The following is a 25631-nucleotide window of genomic DNA, read 5'->3' on the forward strand; positions in this document are numbered from 1 at the left end:
TGCAGCTCGGCGGCAGAGGTCCAGGACCAGATCTTGGATTGGGCCAAGAGGGTAGCGTAGACCTACGCTGGGCAGGCTCCTCCGACACTCCACCACCGTACCTTTCCCTCTTGGGATAAAGTTTTTCTCCTCCTACTGCGAACTTTTAAATGCGAATGAATTTCTTAGTGGGGTTATGTCAGGCATTCGCCGGCGGCGTCCGCGCACCGGTAGGTATTATTATAGGGCCTAGAATATACTTATATTCTAGGCATTATAGTGTTTAGCTCTCCGCTCTCACTCCCTCTACCATAGCAACAGCTGTGGGCGCTCGCTTATCCTCGCCCCTAGCAAGCGTAGCATGTGGTGCAAGAGAGTGTAGGAGAGAACAGGTGCAGTGCTTCGCCGCTTTTTCTCTCGCTATTCACTCTCTCTCCTCTCCGCGCCCCACTCTCTCGTCCACTTGCGACTCACTCTCGACCGTTCGCTGGTTGCGGCAAAGGCAGAAGTCGGTGAAGGCAAATCTCTGAGGGCAATGGTGCCCTCTCTCGGCGCAAGAAACATTTTCGCATTTGTTCACGATTCCTTTCGGTGAGGTGGGGAAATTTTTTTCAATCTCATCGGCGCACCGAACTTTCTGTCTCCCCTTCGTGGAGAAGGCAATGTCATAACTAGAGACCGGATTATAGGAAAATGGGTATTTTGTTTCCTACGTTGGGCCTATCGCGCCATTTTGCCACATGAGCACAAGTTAGAGGAAGACTTTTTTGTGGTGTTCTTATAGTGCCTATAAATGCCTATTTCGGACGTTGGTGTCTTAATTCCTATAAGTGCCTATAAATGCTTGTTTTCAGAATCGGGGCCTATATAAATGCTATTTAACCTCAAATTTTTCTTTCAAGTGCCGCTGGAGTCCTGTGTTCATGTTACCCGGCAAAATTGAGCTTTCAGAACACTATGGGGTGCAACTTATACTCCATCTCATAAGTCACTTTCGGCACTATCAAGCCTACAAGGACTATTAGCCAATAGGAAGGTTGATTAGCCTCTGCACATGTATTCTTCCGCGTTGCGTCGTCTGCTCGCTTGCCATAGAGAGCCGGAGGTGCTTCTGTGCAGCGACAGGACGATGAACAACGAATACGAAACAATGTAGTGTCATCAGGGGGAAAGTAAAGTGTAGATAAAAAACGCTATCCATGTGTGGTTTTTGTTTTCTGTGTTATTTACTTATTAAATAGCGCTTCACTAGGTCACATGAGAAATTTTACACAGAAGTTGTTGCGTGTTTGATGAAAAGCATTGTGTCACTATATTTTTTATAGGATTATTAGAAGCTGCGAAAGCTTGATGCGAGGAGGTGAGCTTGAAAGCTTCGCCATCACTCGACGTAGACTTCGCAAGACAAATTCCTTCCCTGCCTTATTTGGCATGGCAACTCGGAGGATCCCACGTCATGCGCGCGTAAGATTACATTCGCATGACCGTTCCCATGCCCGGCCGCAGGCGGTGTTCTGTCCTTTCGGCGTTCTCTGTATTGTGCTGCCTGTTTTCGTGGGATGCATCCCCGTACGCGCACGTTCGCAGAGACTGGCAGGGATCACGTATCATTACCACGCAGCATCGCACCGCTCTTCCAAGGGACGACGCACCAAGAACACGCCGAGCGTTGTGCATGCTGGCACCTGCACGATGCGAGAACGGTGGGAACAACGCAAACAAAACGGGCGCAGCATAGCCTCGTATTTCGCTTCATACGAAGTTAAAAAAATAACGCGCAGATATTCCGTCTGTATGTTTTTTTTATATTTTTGGCAACCTTCATACCTCTATTTAGGTATCAGATTCCACAAATTACACACGTCGTCTCGTGCAGTGCTTCGCCGCTTCTTCTCTCGCTCTTCACTCTCTCTCCTCTCCCCGCCCCACTCTCTCGTCCACTCGCGCCTCACTCTCGACCGTTCGCTGGTTGCGGCGAAGGCGCTGGTCACGGAGGAAGGCGTCGGTGAAGGCGAATCTCTAAGGGCAATGGTGCCCTCTGTCGGCGCAAGAAACTTTTCCGCATTTGTTCACGATTCCTTTCGCAGTGTACTACTTTGACGTACGCAGGACCATTCCTTGTATACGTCACCTCCACCATGTTGGGCGCGCGCCTGTGAGATGAAAGTCATGCGGCCTTCAGTCTGACATTTCCCCTCTTTCCGGGGCGCAAGCAATTGAAATTTAACAGATCGTGAGCGCCCAGTGTATCTATTCCTCTTGCCTGCATGCTCGCAATTCTCAAAGCGGTTGAAGGGCCCTTTAGAATGTTCACGGATTGTAGAGAAATTGGCCCTGTGCGTTTAGAACAAGTTAATACGATTCAAAAAGACCCTTCTGAGCGCTCTGGGTATTTGCTCCTGTGTTGGCCTTCTAAGTTATGCCGAAAATATAGAGAGACCAATGAGCAGGTTTATTTGAAAATGGGTACTTAACTCACCATGCCGGAGTAGAAATGGAAAGACCGTATTCTGCGAGCCTTGCGGGGAAAGACTGCGTAGCTATGCTAAACCATTAGCGCCTTTGTACCATGGAAAGCGTTTGCTTTCCTGTTGTAGACATACATCCCACACGTATTGCTTCGCAAGTTTGAATTTCTTTATTGTGCCTATATTTACGATTTTGAAAGCCTAAAACAGTGTTTGCCTATTTTAGCACCTAAATAAATAAATTATATATATATATATATATATATATATATATATATATATATATATATATATATATATATATATATATATATATATATATATATATATATATATATAGAGAGAGAGAGAGAGAGAGAGAGAGAGGGGTATGAAGGTTGACAAAAATATAAAAAACATACAGACGGAATATATGCGCGTTATTTTTTTAACTTCGTAGGAAGCGAAATACGAGGCTATGCTGCCCCCGTTTTGTTTGCGTTCTTCCCACCGTTCTCGCATCGTGCAGGTGCCAGCATGCACAACGTGTTCTTGGTGCGTCGTCCCTTGGAAGAGCGGTGCGATGCTGCGTGGTAATGATACGTGATCCATGCCAGTCTCTGCGAACGTGCGCGCATAGGGGGATGCATCCCACGAAAACAATACAGAGAACGTCGAAAGGACAGAACACCGCCTGCGTGCACGTCCGGGCATGGGAACGAACGGTCATGCGAATGCAATCTTACGCGCGCATGACGTGGGATCTTCCGGCTCCGAGTTGCCATGCCAAATAAGGCAAGGAAGGAATTTGTCTTGCGAAGTCTACATCGAGTGATGGCGAAGCTTTCGAGCTCACCTCCTCGCATCAAGCTTTTGCAGCTTCTGATAATCCAATTAAAAAATATAGTGATACAACGCTTTTAATTGAACATGCAACAGCTTCCGTGTAAAATTTCTCATGTGACCTAGTGAAGCGCTATTTAATAAGTAAATAACACAGAAAACAAAAACCACACATGGATATCGTTTTTTATCTACACTCTACTTTCCCCCTGATGACACTCCACTGTTTCGCATTCGTTGTTCATCGTCCTGTCGCTGCACAGAAGCACCTCCGGCTCTCTACGCGCAAGCGAGCAGACGACGCAACGCGGATGAATACATGTGCAGAGGCTAATCGATCTTCCTATTGGCTGATAGTCCTTGTAGGCTTGATAGTGCCGAAAGTAACTTATGAGATGGAGTATAAGTTGCAACCTATAGTGTTCTGAAAGCTCAATTTTGCCAGGTAACATGAACACAGGACTCCAGCGTCACTTGAAAGAAAAATTTGAGGTTAAATAGCATTTATATAGGCCCCGATTCTGAAAACAAGCATTTATAGGCACTTATAGGAATTAAGACAGCATCGTCTGAAATATGCATTTATAGGCACTATAAAAACACCACAAAAACTCTTCTTCTAAGTTGTGCTCGTGTGTCAAAACGGCGCGATAGGCCCAACGTAAGAAACAAAATACCCATTTTCCTTTAATCCAGTCTCCAGATATGACATTGCCTTCTCCACGAAGGGGAGACAGAAAGTTAGGTGCGCCGATGAGATTGAAAAAAAATTCCCCCACCTCACCGAAAGGAATCGTGAACAAATGCGAAAACGTTTCTTGCGCCAAGAGAAGGCACCATTGCCCTCAGAGATTCGCCTTCACCGACTTCTGCCTTCGCCGCAACCAGCGAACGGTCGAGAGTGAGTCGCAAGTGGACGAGAGAGTGGGGAGCAAAGAGGAGAGAGAGTGAAGAGCGAGAGAAAAAGCGGCGAAGCACTGCACCTGTTCTCTCCTACACTCTCTTGCACCACATGCTCCGCTTGCTAGGGGCGAGGATAAGCGAGCGCCCGCAGCTGTTGCTATGGTAGAGGGAGTGAGAGCGGAGAGCTAAACACTATAATGCCTAGAATATAAGTATATTCTAGGCCCTATAATAATACCTACCGGTGCGCGGACGCCGCCGGCGAATGCCTGACATAACCCCACTAAGAAATTCATTCGCATTTACAAGTTCGCAGTAGGAGGAGAAAAACTTTATCCCAAGAGGGAAAGGTACGGTGGTGGAGTGTCGGAGGAGCCTACCCAGCGTAGGTCTCCGCTACCCTCTTGGCCCAATCCAAGATCTGGTCCTGGACCTCGGGCGCCGAGCTGCACGTGGCAGCCTCCCACTGCTCCTCACTATTAATGTTCGCAGGACCGGGTTGATTGCCGGATCATGGGAGAGGTCTCTGCCCTGCAGTGCAATGTTGCTGCAGTGGGTCTAGTCAGGCGGATGATGATAATGATGATGATGAGTTCTTGGCTCCTTCTCACTTCTCCTGTCCATGATGAGTCGGAAGTGTGCTCCTGAGTTTCAAAATCTCGCATGTGGCATGGCTGCGAAAATATGCGTTCAAGTGGCTGCTTTCTAATGTACCAGTGCCTTTTAAATGAAAACAATATCACCTGTATCTGCCTAGGCTCGTTCTGCGTTCGGCAGACTGGAATATTGAATTCAGATTTATAAGCTATGGTTCACAAACAGCTTAAGGTTAATGACTGCACCCAGTCTCACCTTTTGAGCGAGAAAAAAAATACAGGAAAAACAATTCATGCATACTATCGGCAACGACCGGAATGCAGACTGGGGAAGAAGGTGGCGTATGGTGCGTGCAGTGCATTTAAAAATAAGAATAATAATTCTGCAGAATTGTTGTTCTATTTTATAATAACTAAACATAGTGGTTTCAACGCGCAAGACAAACAGATCCTGAGGGATTAGCCGGGCAGGAACCGCTGGAGCCCTCGGCTCGCCGCTGTGGTGGCGGTAGTGGTAAGAGAAGAGGAAGAAGGCGCCAAATTTTTGCAGTGCCCAGCTCGCGCTATACTCAGGTCTGCGCCCCCGTCGGGAACGGGGGGGGGGGGGGCATACATCTCGACCCTTTCACGGCCCGTGAGTATTTTACGTGCTGAAAAGCACTATATATGTGGCGGGTAGTAGCGAGGAACTATGGATGATGTTTTGCTGCCTGGGATTCATTGATTCAGCACGTGCCTTATTATATGTACCCAATTTTTCTTGCATTTCGTCCCCACGTGGCCCCACCCAGCAGAATAGTATACTGTGTCTACTTTATTAATGACTCTTCATAGATTCTATGAAGTAAAGGAGGAAAAGGGGTATCGAGGTTATTCTTTTAAATGAGAACGAACCTGCCACACCCATTACTCCATTTTTGAAGTAACTTTGAGGGACTAACTGCGCTCTCGCGGTTAAGCTTCAAAGGAGCAACAGTTATTTTGAGCAAAACAAAAATCGGATTTTGCTTGACTTAACCAGCTCTTCGAAGTGCGTGCAGGAATTTGATTAGATGTACAATCAATGTGCAAGCATCAAATTAAGAAAAAAAAAAGTTGCAGGAATTTTGCAGCAAACACACGGTATTCAATCTCACTCAGTCAGCATTCGAGTGTACAGTACACTAACCACTACATCGCTACGGCACCGTCTGAAGGAAAACAGGCTTGTGTGGGCACCGATGGGCCGTTGGCACACGACGCGAACATTCCTGCATTTACTCCAAAACACGGGCTCTTTAGTCCACAAGGAGGAAAGTGCCCCTCCTTGTCATGCCTTGTGCAATATTTTCCGCAAACTTCGTCTTTTGGAAGAGCAAAGAGCCCTTTTCGGAATAACTGCGCGGTTTCTCCGGAAAACTTGTAGAAGTGAGTGTAGAAACGTTCAACCAAATGATCATCATGGCTCGATGTAGGCGCGCAAGCCTGTACCACCTTCATATTGTACCTTTTGTTAAACTTAATTATGATACTTGCCACGACCTCACTTATGCTATCCTCTATGTTTCTAGCGATATCCTCAGCTATTTATCATTTATTTATTTTATTTCCATGCCCCGCCGCGGTGGTCTAGTGGCTAAGGTACTCGGCTGCTGACCCGCAGGGCGCGGGTTCGAATCACGGCTGCGGCGGCTGCATTTCCGATGGAGGCGGAAATGTTGTAGGCCCGTGTGCTCAGATTTGGGTGCACGTTAAAGAACCCCAGGTGGTCGAAATTTCCGGAGCCCTCCACTACGGCGTCTCTCATAATCATATAGTGGTTTTGGGACGTTAAACCCCACATATCATTATTTTATTTCCATCGTTCTCGGTTTTTGCGATCAGGCATAAGATGTTGATGTCTCGCTCATAACATACGATGCCAACACCGGAATATCTGCGAAACGTGCTCTTAACGCTATCGCGTTAATAAATGCTGCAGATTAGCGATTGGGAACCAGCCGCACGTGACTGACGGAGAACAATGCTGGTATCGAGGTGACCGGCAGGGCCGAAATGAAGGGATTCGAGCTGTCCCTGCTAAGCGCGTTTCTCTTTGTCCTTGCCACTTATGACAAACGTGAATTTTGCACATTTTTACATAAATGGTTGTACGTGGTCTGGTCTAGAATCCTGCCCCTTTTCGATGTCGCGTGTGTATATATACACGTACACCTATAAATACACGCACAAACATACATGGCGTATAAACTCATCCTCCGCAACCCCACCCCGAAAAAAGATTACTGGCTACACCCCTCCCACACAGAAAAAAAAAAGAAGTATGTGCGTAATGCGAAGGTTGTGGGTTTGCTTCCCAGCGGCAGTGAGTTGCTTTTTTCGTCCATTTTAATTCATTTGTCCTTAATAACTACTGCGATTTAATTATACACCGTAAATAACGCCCCCATATGCTTTCTTTCGCGAGAATCTCACTCAGGACGTTGTAAATCATTCGGCAAACTTCTGCTTAGCCGTTTCTAACTTTCAATCTCTTAATCAATCGGACATCTGTAGTGAGCATACGCCCGCGAAAAATATCAACAACAAAAAGCTTAACAATAAGAAAAAAAGATGTGACACGCACATTTCCGCAATTGTGCGCGGTATACTCTCAGCTAGAAAGCCCCAAGTAATAAAGAAAAACTACACATGAGCGCTACGCCTCTCCAATTAGCACAGTATTGTTCTGAGCCATATAGAGCACGTCGGAACATTTTCTTCGACCAACCAAGCTTGGCAATTAACAAAAGTTGCTTATTGAACTTTTCAAATAATGACTACAGAGAAAAATCTTCAATACAAAACTTGCAGCGCTTGACCAGAGATAATATTTTTTTTTCAATCTGCGGTAAGATAACTGCGCCGCTTAATTTTTTTTTTCAGCTTTTGTTTCAAGTGCGCGAAATTTAAAAAAAAAATACACGTTATTGCCGCCTAACGCGCGGCGTCTTTAGTGCCCTCTTATGTAAGCTCAAGGAATTATTATGGATGATAGGATGGTAACGATAAAAAAAAAACTTTGACGAAAAAGCGGCCACCACGTGCGCATGTGATCAGTAGAGACTGCATTATAGGCAAAAGCCTATTTTTTTTCTTGCGTTCCTATCGTGCCATTTTGGCATATGAGCCCAAATTAGAGGATAGGAAAGGCTTTTATTGTGTTTTATGTCGCCTATAAATGCCTATTTTGGACGTTGGTGACTAAATTCCTATAAGTGTTTATAAATGCCTGTTTTCAAAATCGTTGTCTATACAAATGCTATTTAACCTCAAGTTTTGCTTTCAAGTACCGCTGGAGTCTGGTATACATGTTATCCGACAAAATTGAGCTTTCGGAACACTGTGGGGTGAAACTTATACTCCATCTCATAAGTCACTTTCGGTACTATCAAGCCTACAAGGACTATCAGCCAATAGGAAGGTCGATTAGCCTCTGCACATGTATTCATCCGCGTTGCGTCGTCTGCTCGCTTGCGCGTAGAGAGCCGGAGGTGCTCTGTGCAGCGACAGGACGATGAACAACGAATGCGAAACAATGGAGTGTCATCAGGGGGAAAGAAAAGTGTAGATAAAAAACTATATCCATGTGTGGTTTTTGTTTTCTGTGTTATTTACTTATTAAATAGCGCTTCACTAGGTCACATGAGAGATTTTACACGGAAGTTGTTGCATGTTCAATTAAAAGCGTTGTATCACTATATCTTTAATTGGATTATCAGAAGCTGCAAAAGCTTGATGCGAGGAGGTGAGCTCGAAAGCTTCGCCATCACTCGATGTAGACTTCGCAAGACAAATTCCTTCCCTGCCTTATTTGGCATGGCAACTCGGAGCCGGAAGATCCCTCGTCATGCGCGCGTAAGATTGCATTCGCATGACCGTTCCCATGCCCGGACGTGCACGCAGGCGGTGTTCTGTCCTTTCGACGTTCTCTGTATTGTTTTCGTGGGATGCATCCCCCTATGCGCGCACGTTCGCAGAGACTGGCATGGATCACGTATCATTACCACGCAGCATCGCACCGCTCTTCCAAGGGACGACGCACCAAGAACACGCCGAGCGTTGTGGATGCTGGCACCTGCACGATGCGAGAACGGCGGGAACAACGCAAACAAAACGGGGGCAGCATAGCCTCGTATTTCGCTTCATACGAAGTTAAAAAAATAACGCGCATATATTCCGTCTGTATGTTTTTATATTTTTGTCAACCTTCATTCCTCTATTTAGGTATCAGATTGCACAAATCACACACGTCGTCTCGTGCAGTGCATCGCCGCTTCTTCGCTCTTCACTCTCTCTCCTTAGAGTGCCTCGATGCGCGCGCCCCCGCTTCAAGCGCGCGGGCATCAAGGCACCCTATCTCTCCTCTCCCCGCCCCACTCTCTCGTCCACTCGCGCCTCACTCTCGACCGTTCGCTGGTTGCGGCGATGGCAGAAGTCGGGGAAGGCGAATCTCTGAGGGCAATGGTGCCCTCTCTCGGCGCAAGAAACTTTTTCGCATTTGTTCACGATTCCTTTCGCAGTGTACTACTTTGACGTACGCAGGACCATTCCTTGTATACGTCACCTCCACCATGTTGGGCGCGCGCCTGTGAGATGAAAGTCATGCGGCCTTCAGTCTGACATTTCCCCTCTTTCCGGGGCGCAAGCAATTGAAATTTAGCAGATCGTGAGCGCCCAGTGTATCTATTCCTCTTGCCTGCATGCTCGCAATTCTCAAAGCGGTTGAAGGGCCCTTTAGAATGTTCACGGACAGTAGAGAAATCGGCCCCGTGTGGTTAGACCAAGAGCCTTCTGAGCGCTCTGGGTATCTGCTCCTGTGTCGCCCTTCTCAGTTATGCCGAAAATAGAGAGACCAAGGAGCATGTTTATGCGAAGGTGAACAATTAACTCACCATGCAGGACCACCAATGGAGCCACCGTAATCTGCGAACTCTGCCGAAAAAAAAAAATGCGTGGCTATGCTAAACCATTGGCGCCTTTGTACCATCAAAAAATGAAACATTCCTGTTTGCTTTACTCTCGTACACACAGATTCTACACGTATTTCTTCGAAAATTTGAATTTCGTGAAACTTTATTGTGCCTATGTTTACAATTTTGTGAGCCTAAACAGTGTTTTGCCCGCCTATTTTTGGCGCCTAAAACCCGGTTTTTAAGTGCCTATAAATCCGGCCTCTGGTTATGAGACTACAGGCAACATTCGACGTAGCGCCGGCCCTTTTTTTCTTTTGCTTTCGGGCTAACCATAACATGTCACACTCTCCCCTTCCATCGTGCTCGTGCTTTCTTGAGTCGTTGTTTTTTGAGCTGACTCGCATCTCTATTTTTGAAGGGAGAACCATGTGCACAGGGCCCGACTCGGAACAGTGTGCCAATGCAATGACTTTGGACATTTTCATGCGTATTGTTTTACATACATTTTAAGGTATTGTTTGTCTCCATAGCATGCCAACGTGTGTGCGTGTTCATGTGGGGTCCGCAACAGTGTACATGTTAAGGTAAAAAAGCAGTTGGCACGAAAAGAATGTAGGCTACCAGCGTACTGGATTCCTGCATTGACTTGCATGCAACCAGCAATGGTCAGCACTGGTTAACGTTGGCTATATACTGTATTAATTTACTCGCGTACCATGACACTGCATGTGCCTACACCATTTACTTGCGTATTCTACCACAGTTGAATGTTGGATAATGTTTGTGCGGTTGGCTGAAGGACGGCTTAGGTCGGACAGTAAAATCAAATGTTGACTGAATGATGAAATTTAAATGTGCTATCTCACACTGCCCCGATGAGAAGTTTCTGCTCCAAAAGGCTGTCGCAGCTCACCTGCCCCTTACATTCAGTACTTGTTTTTAAGTATGTGGGTGCGCTTGAACATTAGTTCGAAGTGAAGCGCGCTTAAACAGGTGCGAGAACGCAGTGGTTAAGACGCCCCGCACTGCGAAAAATGGCGCGTATTTACGGACAGAAAAGTTGACATAGAGTCCCGGAAATAAACACACTCCACCCCTTCGCGAAAGTCAACACTCTAAAAAAATATCGAGTAAAAAGGGTGTCTTTTTGTCCCGCAACAATAATCGTCATCAGGCTTGCGTGCGCTTCCTTTCTTGAAAACTCGGCGCTGGCCACTTTCGTATCGAGAATGCAGTGTAACCCCGGTAATGGGCATGTCGATCGTGACCGGAATATATTGGGCGCGGGGCGATAGCGCAAGGATGGAACGCAATATAGATGACGATTATCGTTGTGGGACAAAAAGACACCCTTTTTACTCGCTCTTTTTTTAGAGTGAAGGATACAGCACACGTTTAAGGATCACAGACTTCACCACTTCGCGAATATCATGAATACCGCACTCGTTTACCAATGATGTTTCTCTGAATAGTGCAAAAAACAAAAGTCTCCTCCGTCAAAAAAAAAAAAACAAATTGAAAGTAATCATCTGCAATACGGATGACCTCTAGAAATGTAAACTAATATGGCCTTCACATACCATCACTGCATCCATTGCCACGATGTGTTCTGCACTGCTTTTATTCTACGAAACTGTATTTGTTCCCAAACGGCAGTTTAGGCGGGCATCGCGTACAGAGAAACCATTCGACCATGGCGGGCGCCCCGCCATCGTCACTCATCCGTCGGCAGTCACTACTCTAGTCACTAGCCCGACTACCCTCCTCAACGGCTAACCCCCGTATTGACAAACGCTCCTTCACTCAAGGAGTCTCCTCGACATAAAAAAAGTCGATGGGAGCGCCGTCTCTTGGCAGAACAAGTCACTGCATATCGGCAATATTCTGCAGCGATTATTGAGAAGCGCAGCGTCAATTTCAGTCGAGCAGCGGCGCATTGCTCAACTCAGTCAAGTGAAGGATGGAATTCGAGTCGAGGAGCGTTTCTGAATACGGGGGTAAGACGCACATATAGAACAGAACCCGGCTGGGGCTGTTTTTTTTTTTTTTTCGGTCTGCAGCTTGTAGGTGAGTGCCTAACTTCTCATTTATTCGCCGTTTGGGTTGCAGCTCGTGCCACTAACGATCAGTGTCATGTAGTACCTCAGATTAGGCCACTTCGAGTAAAGCCCAGGCGCTAAGGGCAGTGTTCCTTTGTCGATGTCGTTTTCGCGCGGCTTGTATCATGCATGCTTTTTTACTAAGACGGAGTGCGTAGTGAGATCAGAAAATACAGCATTCACAGAAATCGCCGATTGATTGTGCTGGTCGTGTTTACATTTCGGGCGTGACATTTTCATTGCGCTCTGATTACTTGTCCACACCAGTTGCATTACTCTATGCCGATAGTTTTCGGGCTTCTCAGCGCCGTAGTGCAGCCGTGTAATGTGTGCGCCTCCCTTTATTCTGGCGGCGTTAGGTGAGCCTCTGTTTACGGCGCCGGCACGCTGCTGCGCCGTAAGACGAGACGATATTTACCGCGAAATCTTGGCGCGCAGCAGCCTACCCGCGTGTTCTCCCCGTCGGTCCGAAGTTCATCTCCTCCGCGTTGTAAGTGGCTGGCGGACTGCGGTGCGAACAGTCAGAGAGAACTCAGAAATCTAAAGCAGCACGTGCATTCTTCCAGAAAGCTAAAAACCACGATTCGCAAAACGCGTTGTAAAAAAAATAAGAAGAAGAATCTGTGCTTCGTCTGCCGCGGTGGTATAGTGGTTACAGTGGTCGGCTGCTGAACCGAAGGCCACATGTTTGATGCCGGCCGTGGTAGTCGCGTTGCGATGGACGGGTAATGGTAGATGCCCTATTGCTATCTGGGGTTTAACAGGCCAAAACCACCATATGATTATGAGAGACGCCGCAGTGGTGGGCTCCGGAAATTTCGACCACCTGGGGTTCTTTAACGTGCACCCAAATCTGAGCACACCGGTCTACAGCATTTCCGCCTCCTTCGAAAATGTAGCCGCCGCAGCCAGGATTCGACCCCGCGAGCTGCGGGTCAGCAGCCGAGTACCTTACCTCAGCCGAGACCACCGCGGCGGGGCAATGGTAGAGGCCCGTGTTCCGTGCAATGTGAGTGCTCCTTAAAGATGAACACATGGTCATTTTACTGTGGATACTTGTGCGCAAGTATCCACAGTGCGAATGCAAAACTGAAGTATAGTACGTTAAAATGAATTTCACAATGTTTCTGTCGCTAAAATAACGGGAGGCGTAATCTTTGTCCCTACTTTGAACCATATGATCTAAAGCATTGCCTCTGAGATGCGCCGCACAGCAATTCATTTGTAGAGCAGACGACGGATGACAACTTGCCCTAAAGCGTGTTCTTCAGTCTAATGCGGCAGTTTTCGTGCCCCAAATGATAAAAATTTGTTATGAATCGTTTATGAACTCATTCAACATTCAATTCTCTTACCCAACGTGTTGCAAACACATGGCCGTCACAGCAGCACCATCTGTGTGTCAGTAATGGAGAGGCACCACATATTATAAGTCTCAGTGCTCTACGTATAAGAGTGAATGCAAATACTGTAGAATACCGTGCTCAAAATAGTTACTCCTATCTGCTAAAACAGCCTTTCTTCACCAAATGCGGTCAGGTTTACTCGCGTTTGAAGCTTATTGCCGCTTTTCCGTTCCGATTTCTAGATTTCTCAACTTATCAGCGCATTCTCGAAAAGCTCGGATTTGTACCATGAATATAGTCGCTAAAAACAAAATAATGCAACATGTTTTTCTATATTACTGTATGATGGCCTTCGGTTGTCTATTTACGAGATTTTAAGAAAAATCGAAGATGGCGTTTTTTAATATTCAAATTTCAGTGGAGTACACTTTTGCCAATATGAGAACTTTGAGGCAATATATAAAAATTTACATTTGCCCTACGACAGCAATAATTTATGTACCTAATAAACACACTATATCCTTAAAACGTCTTAAGTTTGAAAACGCTGCTTGCATTACTTTCGGAGAAAAAAAATGAAGAATACGCAACTTATTTTAAACTGTTGCAAAATTAGACATTTTTAAAAGCTATTTTCTTAAGGTCTACAAACATGAAACCGTATGAATTCATTCTTCATTAGACATGCATTTCAGGTAAAAAATATCTTCCTTGAAACAAAAATATTTGTCTTTTTATAGCATCTGCAATTTTCGAAAGTGACAGGTGACGAAATTGGTGCCTCCGTGTTGGTGAAGTTTGATATTTTTTTTTTCTCGTAAGTTATGCCGTTAATCATAAAACGAAGTTGATTTTCGGGCTACCTGGTGAGAGGTGCACGAAATATAAAATACTCAATGAAATCTAAAATATCAACTTTTGGACCCGTGTCGATTTCTCGTGGAATCACCCCAGAGTTTTTTTTTTCTCTGTAGGCAAAGAATAATGTGATACGTGTACAGTATGAAATAATTTTTACAGCAGGTGGAAAAGTTTCAAAGATGTTTGTTTTTGTACATGTTTGGTTGTAAATTTAGCATTGAGGTGGTCCTAGTTACAAAATATGGTAAATAATACAGTTAGTAGTAACTTTCATTGGTTACCATCAGAGAAAGTCATCAAATTACTTTTTATTTTACCAGATAAAAACTTTTTTTGATATGGTTGCTGGACTCACTGATTGCCCGTGTTTATACCTTGAAGCAATGCATCCTAGTGGTGAGTACTAGCTGCGCAGGCATGAGGAACATTTAGACATTGTATCATTTTTGTTTGTGCTTACTTTAATAGTTTACTATCTAGTATTAGCCTGCATGAGTAAATGAGAGATCCAAGCCATGGTGCATTTAACCACATGCAGCTATCTTCTGACAGTTTGAATAGTCTGCTTATGCACACAGATGCATGCAACGACCCATTACATGATGATAACATTTGGAATTGGCAAGAACACCACAATTAAGAAAAGGATGTGCTGAAATCATAAAAAAGGGTATGTTTTTGTCATGAACCAATACAGCTGTATTGAAATAACAATGCATGTCGAGTAGTTGCAGCAAAGTTTAGATGCATGGGTGAAAAAAAAAAAGAATACGAAGACACTGCTAACTACTGGCATTTATGAAAGCCTCTGCAGATTATGTGGCTGCTGTTTATCTACAGTTAAAAACTGCTGGCCAAAGGTTGGACAAGTGAAAAAATATTTAAACCATAATGGGGCACTTATCATGAAGGTAATTGATTCTTTTAAGGCGAAGCTTTATTAAGAAGTTGTGTTCTTTCTTTGTAGTTCTGTTTGAAGTTTGCAGAGTGAGAGTTATTACAATCTTTGATGCCACTTCCACCTTAAAAGGATAAGAGTTGGCAACTTAAAGTTGTTAATAAAATAGAATCAATTAATTTTCTCACTTACAGACAGAGTTTATACCTTAATATTGTGAATGAAATATAATCAATTATTTTTTCAATCGGAAATAAACATGACAATTCATTTCAGCAGAAGCTTTTACATTCACAAAAGAGCTGTTTTTTTTTACACACTTTCAAGTCTATGTGCTCTGGTCATTACTAGTTTCTAAATGTAAAATGGTTTACATGATGGGTTGCAATAGTTCAAACTTTTGTATACTAAATTAGAAAGCTCTTATTCTTTTCAGAGAGAACTCAAATATTACAGGAAAAGTAATTGGCTCAGGTTGATTAGTGTCGAGATGTTTTCAAGCCCATATATACATACTTTTATATTTTATTGGATACATTAGATTTAACACACTTATTCTAAACATACTACTTCTTTAAAGTTCTGCTTGTGTTATACCTGGGATATAATTATTATTCACAGCGCAGCAGAAGACATGAAAATACCTTTAGAAAGCATTGTTTTTAAACATTCTAATGGACTAAATTCAAATACAATACAGTAAATCTCATGATTTATGGAGATAGATTTCATGTGAAAGAGTCAATGGTCAGCTGTCTTGGCTGCAATTTTTTACTCCTCGAGTCAATTGTTACTAAGTTGATAGATGTTTTTGTGTAAACTTAGTAGCTGTCAGCATATCAAGGGCCTACCAGGCATGTCGATCGCACTGATGCCTAAGGAGTAGCTGATGGTACAATATTATGCCTGCACTCACATCTGTGCTTTTAAAAGCACCGACTTCAGGTTTATCAAAATCAAGGGCATGCCACAGGGCGGTGATATGCATATCATATCATATCTTCCAGGTAAAACACCACTTCTTTGTAGCTTGTTGAGACATATACGAGTGCATATTTATTGTTTATTACGCTGTTTGAAACGAGGATAGCCAATATTGTAAACATACTAGACATTGCTTTAATACGATGCCTGATTAGTCTTCAGGGGCATTTACCACCACTAGATTAGCTTTTTACACCACTTGGAATTATAAGGATCAAATGCAGCTGCAACTGATATTTACTGTATCTTTTCATTGAAATGTTTCACTCGCCAAGTGAAAAATTTGTTGTGAAGCTGCTATTATTGTGAAGATGCTATTATTGGCACCAGATGTACTGTTGTACTGTCTCCTTAATGCTTACTCAGAGATTTCCATAGTGCATTCTTGCTGTTCCTGAGTTAACATAGGCAGAGAATCAATCACATGTGGGTCATACCCACATCTCACATGCAGTAATGTGCAGGTATTCACACACATGACTTCTGAAAAAGGTTTGACATTGTATTAGACAAACATATCACATTATTTGTCATAGGAACATGACACAGCAGTTACAATGTCACACTCACTATTCTCTTCCAGGTGCTGCTTCTATTGTTCTTGGGCCAGCTGTCCCCTCTCATGCCAGCGCCACTATGACTGTTCATGCCACAAGCACCTTAGTGACCTGATGTTGCAGAAATTTGTGTCACTGCATCACCAGCAAAGTATCAAGAGTAAGCATTTTCTCTACATCCACCACTGCCAATTCTGGACGGTTCACTGTTCTCAGCCCAGCAGCATGGAACAGTGACAGGTGATCAAGCAGCTCATAAGCACACCTATATCTTCGTTGCATGAAGCTATATAGTACTAAAATCCAGATTTAATACTCAGTGTTAATGTTCTTCCATGTTAGTGAGTGTGAAACAAGCATGTACCATGTAGATAATGTTTACTTTGTTGTCGTTATCTAGTTTGAAATTGGTTTTCGACATCGCACATTCAAAGCATAGCCTCCGAAAAGTGACCTTCGAGACCCGCAGTTGTAATTTCTGCATTGAATTTGACACTCACAACTTCGAGCCGTAGTGAGTGCAAACATTTAGTGCTGGCAACGTAGCACGAGTACTCCAAACCTTGCTGGTATCTTGTTACTGTGTTTGACAGCGTACCAAATTAGTCAACTATAGCAGAAAAAGTTGTAACAGCACCAACTAGGGCATCCAAACTTCAATGGGATGAGTGGAAGTGCCATGAAAGAGTTTTTATAAATGGTAAGCAACTATATCTTGGTTTTGAGAGTGCATGTTTAGGCCACTTTTCAACTAGTAAGATCAAACCCATTATTGCCAACTTCTATAACAATTGCGAAGTTTAATCTGTGATGAGTTGCAGCTTTTCTGTTGAAAGGTGAGGCCTCTAGCTGGAAGTTTGTAACATCATTTTCAATTATGAGTGCGGCTTCCATAAGTTTTTCGTGTCTCACTGGACTTGCTGGCCTTTTTGACTGTATACATTTGTTACTTGACATGGGCTCTCAGGTTGACCCATTGTTTTCATATTTTTCTAAAGCTCTTGATAGGGTTTCTCAGTACATATTTTACTAACACAGCAAAACATTCCTCTCAATTTCTCTTGGATTAAAGGGTTTCTTTTGTGCATAACTCCGTTTACATATGTTGAAAAGGCTGTTGAAAATGACAACTTTTTTTCTGCTTATGTGACATCTGGTGTATTCCAAAGAAGTGTGCTCAGTGTAGACCTGTAGCCAGAAAGGTGCCCCAGGGGTTTGTCCCCCCTAAATTGCATGTTGTGGGTTGTCCTATTGAGCATAAGTAATGAAAAAAGTGAGTCATTTTTCATGGCCATCAACATGTGCCCCCTTCCCATGAAAAAAATTCCTGGCTATGGGGCTGTCTATGAGGTTGTTATTTCTTCTTGCTTGTTTGTCATACACTTTGTTTTTACCTTGCCTTTTCTACATGTGTACGAAATACAGGGTGTTTCAAGAAATGTGTCCAATATTTTCTAAAACTTAGAAAAATGAGGTACTTGCGGGCTAGTTGGGGCGTTGCCTTTCCTGTTACAGAAGGAATATTCAGATGCATACAAATGTTAATTACAGCAGTATTTATAGCAAATAAGACAATAACCTTTTTTACCAGTTGTAGTAGCTGGTCGAGTCAAATGTGCAAATTCAAGTACTTCCTATGAAAAGTCGATAGCCCCTTTGAAATTTTTGAAAAGCAGCCACTGGTCATCACCATGGGTCAATGCAATCCGCCTAAATTAGCTGGTGAAACGAAAACATATGCACCAGACAGCACATCTACTATTCGCTTCGACAATGCTCTCAATGACGAGACTGTTTCTATAGCTGTTATCAACCGTCAATTTAGACACTTTGCTTTGTGCCCGCTTATCGACGCTCGCTTATTCTTCTTCCCCAATGCAAGAGAAACATTGTCATTGAGGGCATTGTCAAAGTGAATGGCAGATGCACTGTTTGGTCCGTTGGTTTCGGTTTCACCAGCTAAATTGGGCAGAATGCATCGCTCTGCAATGATTATTAGGGGCTGCTTTTCCCAAATTTTAAACTGGCTATGGACTATTTGTAGGAAAGGGTTCTATTCGCCCATTCGACCCGACCGGCTATTACCATGTGTATATAGTTAATTGTGTTAATTTATATAATTACTGCTAGAAATAATGTCTGTACCTATCTGAAAGTGCCTTTGCTACAGGAAGGCAATGCCACATGTAGCACGCAAAAACCTCTTTTTTTTTAATTAAAAAAAACTTGACACGTTTTTTGAAGCACCCTGTATATCTGTTGATGTTATCACTGATGAGTCATTTCATGCCAAATCATCCAGCGCTTTTCTGACCATCATAAATATGGCTGATAAAACTTCCACATGTTTCTTGAAGTGTGAAACTCATCCTGGTCATTTATTTTCGTTGCCAAAAATTTTCTTCCCCATATACAAGGGTCTGTAGTTTGGCTCCAAGTGAGGTAAAAGGCGTCAAACAATTTTTTCAGAAGAGGTTTTTAGAATGCCCTTGATAGAAGACATTTCTGGCAAGGTAATAAAGTTATCCTACCTTAAAATAATGATTCACTTATGTATATTGATTCTTTGAGGGCTTTTGCCAAGAGCAAGATTGAATAATGTTGCCAAATTTGGGATTATTTTCCAGGAACGCGGCTAGTTTCAAGGATACAAATAAACGATGTACTGGTGGCCTGTCAACATGCTACAAATTTAAAATAATTTAGGCACTGATGTTATAGCAGATAGTCTGACTAAAGTTGTGAGTGTCATTTTGTTTGGGAAAAGCTCTGTATTCAGCCTCAAAAACTTGCCTTGGTGGTCAGACTAAAAATAAGCACAATATTTTATTTTAGAGCTCTATGTACAAGCTAATTATAGCTGAAGTTACTAGAGGGTATTATTTTTTAAAATCGAAAAATATTTTTTGAATTATGTATCTACACCAGCTTTTCGCCTATGTAACTCAAGTGACACGACACACTCGCAAGGGTAATCTTCAGCAGAATCCCACTGACCTGGGATACAGAGAGCAAATCAGGTTCTCTCTACAGAGCAATTGAAATGGGAATGGGGTTATCATCTGCATTCCATTGCTAACAGAGGGGCGCTACAAAGACTGGGATCAGTGTGGTGACTTACAGATGAGCCATGCAGCTTTTGAGATATAGTCAGAAATCCTACTTTCGTGAGGAGTTCTTCAAATGCAGTAGGTGTGTTTTATACCCTTAATAAAGATATTTTGTCACATTCAGTACACATGTCTTATAGCATGCTAATAGCATTGATGCATTACTCTGGTAAATGCTACTGAAAAACAAATGTTTCTTATTTTTCGGGCTTTCAGGAGAGCACCCTGCTTCCTGAGGCCCAAAGCCTGTAATATGAATACGGAAGCGAAAAGAACTTTTTAATAAAAACTGGTAGCCAAGCTTATAGTCTCGTTGATGTTGTGCATAAGGATGATTGTGTACTGTATACTTTTTAACGGCTTGATGGCTCATCTGGGTGTCATCACCAGTGGCATAGTGAGGAAGGCAGGAGGAGCTGCTAAGCTCTCTCTCCCCTCCCCAGCGCAGTCGAGCTATTTTTTATCGTAAAGCCATGGGTTTGTCCTTCAACTGTGACCGGTTCGTGACCTGCCTAGTTTATGGATGACTTAGCAGAAGGCACTAGTGTGAGTGACAGACAGACAGACAGATTGATTCATGGTTTACTGATAAAACCCTCTCACGCTTCGCCCCACGCATTATCATTCACTTTGGGGATATGCTGTTATTTTCTTAGTTTTGCATGTGTATACTTATGTGCACACATACACACACGAATCTACATAAAGTATGACCGAAGTGACCTTCCCCTCACACACCACCCCCACGCGAAAAATATTTTTTTGCTACGTTACTGGCCTCCACATTCTGGCCACATTTATTCTAGCGCACCTCTGTTGGCGATGGAATGCAGATGATAGCCTTATTCTGATTTCAATTGCTCCGTATCAAGCTTGCTGTCTGTACCTCAGGTCTGTGGAATTCTGCTGAAGATTGCTCTTGCCAGTGCTTCATGCTACTTGAGTTAAGTAGGCGTAAAGCTGGTGGAGATTCATAATTTCAAAAAAATACTTCTCGAGTTTGGAAAATCATACTTTGTAACTTCATCTATATTTAGCTAGTACGTAGAGCTTTCAAATGAAATGCCGTGCATATTTTTTGTTCGACTACCAAGGCAAGCTTTATGATCCATAATATAGAGCTTTTCCCCAAAAATTTATATTAAAATTTTTTTTCAGACTATCTGCTAAACTTCAGTGCGTAAATTATTGTTAATTTATAGTATGTTAAACAGGTCACCAGCACATAATTTATTTGTATCCTTGGAATTTGCCACGTTTCCAGAAAATAATACCAAACTTGGCAACATTATTCAATCTTGCTTGTGGGAAAATCTCTTGAAGAATTTATATACATAAGTAAGTCATTATTTTTAATTAGATCATTTCATTACCTTGCCGGAAATGCCATCTATTGAGCTCCTCCTAAAACGTCTTTTGAAAAAAATTGTTGTGTGACGAAATTCAGCTCAGTTGGTGCCATACTACAGATTCTCATAAATAAAGTAGAAAACTTTTGGCAACAGAATTAAAGGACAAGGACGAGTTTCACACTTCGAGAAACATGTGAAAATTTTTCCGCCAGATTTGTGATGGTCGAAGAAACGCTGGGTGATTTGGCATGGCATAACTCTAATCGTTGTATTGTGTAATACGTTGAATTGCTCCTTTGCTCTTTCTGCCTGTACTAATATTATTAGTCATTATTTTGGTGTGTTTATGAAGTTGTTTGTGCTTTCAGCCATTTTAATATGTATGATATCTATTATTTATTATGTGTGATCATTTATTTTTGTGCTGCAATCCAGTGCCCCTAACAAGGCTCATTGGGAGTCTTGAAATAAATAAATAAATTAATAGTGCTTGCACTGTTTTTTGCTTTGTACTCACCTGGTGTGGTTGCACTTACAAACGTTTTTCGTTTCTTTTTTTTTCAGAAAAGAAGTCTGCACTATACTGTTACAATGGGACAACAACACAGGTGCTATGGGTATCTGGAAGTTATGATATTCTTTATTCGTATTAGAAATTCCAGATACAAAGACACTGAAATAAAAAAAAATTTAGACAATTTTTTTTCAGACAACTTGTAGAATGTCTGTGCTGTATTTTGTATTATGATCATAGAAAAACTAAATTTGATTTCAGTGAAGAAGAAACTTGTCCTTGTTGGTTTTTACACATTTGAATTCACTCCTAAATTTTTTATCATGTGCAGGTGTGGTCAAAAGTTCCCAGGTGAGGCTGCCACAAAATTAGTTAGAATGGTAGCCAGGAAAACTTTGAAGGACTTTGTACTTGCAGAAAATAAATCTGCTTATTACAAATGCCTCAAGTTGATTCTAATGAAATCATGTTTGTTATTTACCGATATGTAGCATTAGTATTATAAATAATGTGTGAGGAATGCCCCTACGGAGCAGCTGTCATTCCGTAGCAGCCATCACTTAATTTCTTCATTGTGGAGCCCTCAGACAAAGTTGAAAGGACTGTACGTTCCATGTGTTCTACGTGATCTCTGGTCTACTATTTTCTTTTTACGGAAGTGGTTGACAGCATGTTACCTACGCCTTTTTACGTAATCAAGGGAAAATATTTTTTGCAGAGTATCAATTTGCAACTAGCAGTCTGTGGATAAGAGCCCAATTGAAACATTTTTCCCAGCCACGACAATCAAATAGAACTTGTAAATAGAAAAATGTGCAACACTAGGTATACTGTTAGAAATTATATTCAAAGACATCATAGTAATAATAATAGTTGCTTGGATTTACGTCCCAAACCCATGATATGGGTATGAGGGACGTCGTAGTGGAGGGCTCCAGAAATTTTGACCAACTGAGTTTTTTTTTAACATTCACTTATTAAATACCTATAAATAACTGCATACGGTTTTCTAAAAACTGCACCCTTAATAAAGACCACATTTTAGAGGTTACAGGTTCATGTTTGTGCTAAATGTTGTTGCATAATCTAGAGGATTATTGTAACGTTTGCGACAGGGGTGACCATATTGACGCAAGGTAGGCTGGCAACTATAGTAGCCAGCCTCTGAAGAGGACAACGAAGTCGTTCTGTGTGCGCGTGCTCTGGTGTTCGCGTTTCTGGCCCTTGGGTTACGAAAGTAAACGCCCTATTTTGTACCTACGTGCCTGTGTCTTTGTGACAATATTATAAAATAGTTATGGGCACTTTGAGAATCAGATGCGTGTAAAATTAAGAAATTTATGTGTTTGATTATGTTTATTGAATGAATAGTACATTTATGGATATTTCACTAAGTGTATTTGTCAGCGCATATAGTTTGTCTCTTGGAGAATGTGTTCATCTATATGAATGTCATTTCTGCGTAAACGGTTGTACGTTGCGTATCCGCCTCCCCCGCGCCTCATGTCAGTTTTTCATGCTTCGAACGCCTCAACACTGCACCGCCGAAGTCATATCCGGTGTTTCTTTGTTTGTTTTTTTTTTTCGTCACGTGCATTTGCTAACGGTGTAAGCGCCACAAAATTTGCCTGTTGCTTCCGGGACTTCAAGATTGTGCAGCCTCGCCGCGGTGGTCTAGTGGCTAAGGTACTCGGCTGCTGACCCGCAGGTCGCGGGATCAAATCCCGGCTGCGGCAGCTGCATTTTCGATGGAGGCGGAAATGTTGTAGGCCCGTATACTCAGATTTGGGTGCACGTTAAAGAACCCCAGGTGGTCGAAATTTCCGGAGCCCTCCACTACGGCGTCTCTCATAATCAAATGGTGGTTTTGGGACGTTAAACCCCACGAATCAATCAATCATCAATCAAGATTGTGCAACGCCGAGCGGCGTATACTTGGCGCATATAAACGTCTGCGGAATGCGAACTGCGCGGGAATTCCTCGACCGCTAGTTGTACGTATCATTTCAAATGTTTTTGTAGCCTTGTTAACTTTGCCCCACATATATGATCGCTTGTATGAACTGAAGCAGGTGATATACGATACATGATCCAAAATATTACGTCGTACACCTACCCTCGGCGTGACGTCACAGTGTGTTTTGTTTTGACGCTGAAGTTCGTCTGTCAGCTTGCTTCATGCCAACCCGCTGGGTGAACATGTGCACTATTTAATCACATTTTCGTAAAAGGTTTGAAAAATTACATTTATCATCGTGTCGCAGTGGGCTGATTTTTATTTTTTTTGTAATTTGCGAAAAAAATTGCGATTTTTACCTTGGAGAGCCTAAGAATCGTCGGAGCTGTCAATTTAACGATCAAGTGCATCGTTTCAACCAGCTTCTTGTAAACGTAGCATATATATATATATATATATATATATATATATATATATATATATATATATATATATATATATATATATATATATATATATATATATATATATATATATATATATATATATATATATATATATATATATATATATATATACACGTGTCGCAGATATCTCACATACACAGGGGGCATGCAATGTCCCAATATTCGTTTGGTGTGTGTGCCGTAGTTCGAAGAGCCAAAGATTTCATGTTCAATCGCGGGAACAACTTTCTTTCAATGACAATGATGCAGGCGTTATCCCAGTTGATGCTGTGCCGGGTAGAGGCCACATGTTCTGCACGTGGTGTCCACACAGAACCGCGAGAAATTTTAGCGCTACGTCTACGTCTCAAAACCACCGTATGGTTATGAGAGACGCCGTAGTGGAGGGCTCTGGAAATTTCGACTACCTGGGGTTCTTTAACACTCACCCAAATGTGAGCAGACGGGCCTACAACATTTTTGCCTCCATCTAAAATGCAGCCACCGCAGCCAGGATTTGATACCGCGACCTGCGGATCAGCAGCCGAGTACCTTAGCCACTAGGGGGCTTCTAAACGCAGCACTTTCTACGGATCACCTGTCTAGCAGCGTTATCCAGTGACCGCGCATGCGTTGTCATTCATCGCTTGAAACTTGTTGGCCACGCGCAGGAGATAATGACAAATTTATTATGTAATTGAACTGTCACTGATTCGTGGCTTTCCTCTGAGTTTCACTTCTGTCACTGAAACCCATCTAGAGTTCAAGACGCGTTTATGCCTGTAGTTTCCATGTGTACTATATTCTGTCGCATCTTACGTTATTCTACGAAAGAAGGCACAGAATTTTGAAGCATTGTAGCAAAAAAGCCATTTGGGCTGCTTTGCTAAAATTTCTCGCGGTTCTGTGTGGACACCACGTGCAGAACATGTGGCCTCTACCCGGCACAGCATCAACTGGGATAACGCCTGCATCATTGTCATTGAAAGAAAGTTGTTCCCGCGATTGAACATGAAATCTTTGGCTCTTCGAACTACGGCACACACACCAAACGAATATTGGGACATTGCATGCCCCCTGTGTATGTGAGATATCTGCGACACGTGTAATAGGTCATGTGCTGTCATTGTGAACAAGGCTCCTGTGCAGGAGCTAAGGAAGTCTTTTCAAAATTTCCGTGCTTTTAAATTGGTCGGCGTACATACATCATGAAGTAAAACCATGGACATGAAGCAACTGTGCGATTGATGCGCTCTATCATCCTTGAAACAACCCTGCAGACTTCGTTGTTGTTGCTTTCCGTCTGCTTCGTTGCCGTTAAATAGGTGTTACAATACTCTCCTATTATAGCAATAATGTGTTTTCGATAGAGGAGAGAATGCACCTGGCCCTTAACCGCACCGCAAAACATCATCATCCACTTAGAATTTTTGATTTTTTTTACGGATATACTATACCCATCACAGGTGGGCCACGAAACATGAGCGTTAGAATGTCTGGCGCAAAGCTTGATCATTGGATTGTCAGCGTTGTAACATTCGTGCATTAGATGTGGGTTCTTGTCTCTCCTGTGCGGCGTGCTGTAGTTGCCTTCTATTTCACCTAATAGGTATGATATAGTTCTTCTTGTTAACTTCAAAAACTGAGGCTGAGTTTACCGATGGCTTTTTTTTTTCGTCTAGTTGTCTGTCATCTTCATGATATGTAAAATTACTTCACGCGTAGCATAATAATTCTTCAGTTTTAACGTCCTCAAACCACGATTCCGAGCACTTGTGGTTCTCTAACGTGCACTTGAAGCCCGG

At 42.8% G+C, this 25631-nt stretch overlaps 1 long non-coding RNA gene across 1 annotated transcript in view; it reads left to right on the forward strand.

Annotated features, from left to right (window-relative positions):
- LOC119175509 (uncharacterized) overlaps nt 1-23753 on the forward strand; it is a 71491-nt gene extending 47738 nt beyond the window's left edge. Inside the window, exons 2-3 of the long non-coding RNA XR_005110296.2 lie at nt 16474-16607; nt 21474-23753. This is a non-coding gene — a long non-coding RNA (uncharacterized LOC119175509). The remainder of the gene's footprint in view (nt 1-16473; nt 16608-21473) is intronic.
- The last annotated feature ends 1878 nt before the right edge of the window (nt 23754-25631 follow it).

This window comes from Rhipicephalus microplus, chromosome X (assembly GCF_043290135.1).
Source record: "Rhipicephalus microplus isolate Deutch F79 chromosome X, USDA_Rmic, whole genome shotgun sequence".
NCBI lineage: Eukaryota > Metazoa > Arthropoda > Arachnida > Ixodida > Ixodidae > Rhipicephalus > Rhipicephalus microplus.